This window comes from Galeopterus variegatus, unplaced genomic scaffold, assembly GCF_000696425.1.
Source record: "Galeopterus variegatus unplaced genomic scaffold, G_variegatus-3.0.2 Scaffold8780, whole genome shotgun sequence".
Classification (NCBI taxonomy): domain Eukaryota; kingdom Metazoa; phylum Chordata; class Mammalia; order Dermoptera; family Cynocephalidae; genus Galeopterus; species Galeopterus variegatus.
Window position 1 is genome coordinate 72,027 of NW_007734891.1, and position 1,593 is coordinate 73,619.

General features: G+C 42.1%; 1 long non-coding RNA gene across 1 annotated transcript; it reads right to left on the reverse strand.

Annotated features, from left to right (window-relative positions):
• Window positions 1–407: 407 nt before the first annotated feature.
• On the reverse strand, window positions 408–1,574 carry LOC103608755. Its single transcript, XR_552086.1, has 2 exons — window positions 1,132–1,574; window positions 408–788 (listed from the first exon to the last, which is right to left on the reverse strand). It is a non-coding gene; the product is annotated as an uncharacterized LOC103608755 (long non-coding RNA).
• Between the last annotated feature and the right edge of the window lie 19 nt (window positions 1,575–1,593).

Here is a 1,593-nt window from a genome sequence, read left to right on the forward strand (position 1 = left end):
ATAGTGTTGATCTCAGGGCATGACTAGGAGGTTCACTTATGTCAAATTAGAGGCTAATTTGTAGTTTTTTATTCCAGAAGTGAAAGGAGCTTACTTCCCTCTGGTGGGTCACTGCAGAGGAAGCCTACTCCATGATGGGCCACCTGGGAGACTCCTGGCTTTCCCTGTTCTCCCCAACGGGAGCTATTGTGGCCCTGAAGGCCCAACTGCTGAAGGTGCACTGAACTACTTAGCAATTTCTGTGTCCACAGCAGCAATGCCTCAGTGCAAAGAAAGATGTTGGTGAAAATTTGACTTCAAAACAATTGCTGGTTCATTTTACCCAACTTTCTATGAGCATGTTCCAACCCCTGTTTGAGATTTGGTTTGAAAGGTTCATATGAAATTCAGATGGGGTGATAACATGGTTATGTCAGCACTGTAAAACTATTTTTATTTGAAAAAAAATTCCTAAAAGAATAAAGTCATATGAGCACTAGCCAGAATAACTCCTGCCCCCTTGCCCATAATCCAAAGAATTCCCATTTAGGGCAATGGCCTTATTTGCAAATGACACTAAGCACAAATTGAGTTTTTAACAATGCCTTAAACCAGAGAGATTACATTGGGAGGCCATAGGATTTCCACCATCTAGAAGTTCAGGCTTCCAGCCTCTTCCAGATCCTTATGCTTAAGGCAGAGAAAAGAATGAGGAAATCCCCAGTAGATCCAAGTCCAGGGCACGGGAAGATGCTTTCCTGTTCTTGTTCTGCAGGGACAATCATCTTTGCAGAGGAATAATGTTGCAGCTGGAAGAAAGAAAGAAAAGGAATGGTGTAAGTTTGGTGCCTCCATTCAGAAAGATCAGGTGAGAGCCCTTCTGAGTTTTTCACCTACATTCTCTCATTCTTTCAAAGAAAATGACCAGTCAGTGAAAGAACCAGAGAGACTCTTAGGAAAGATGGCAGGGCTCCCTCTGCCACTATACCTGCAGTCTCATTCCTACCACAAGTATTCATCACTAGTTTCCACACATTCTGGGGATTACCATCATTCCCCAACATCCCCCCAGCCTCCCCCTCCCCCAAGCTTTCTATCTAACAAACACTCAATTGATGCCACACTGTGAATAAATGGAAACAGATACTTTACCCCAGCAGTCCTTTCCCCGCCCAGCGTGTTGGAACCAGTCTAAGCTGGTATTTCTCCCCTCTACGGATCACTGTCACATTCAGGGGCTTCTGAAAAGAAAATAAGCTAGTTTCATGTTCAGCCTTGTTAGTACTCAAAATTGAGGCTAAAATGCTGAGATGCCATTTTTCATCCACCATATTGGCACAGATTTTTATTTTAAGCATAATCCTGTGTTTAGTGAGAACATGGAGGGCATGCCACTCGTGGAACAGCCAGTGGTGCTGCAAATCAGTGCCATCTTCCTGGAGAAACATGTGTCCCCTAGAAAAAAATCTTTAAAATGTGCAAGATACATTTCACAGAACTACAAAATGATATACAAGCAAAGTGTTCATTCCACGATTGTTCATAAATTCAAAAACTGAAAACACCCAAAATGTCTATTAATAAGGTATTATTCAAATACAGTACAATAAACAA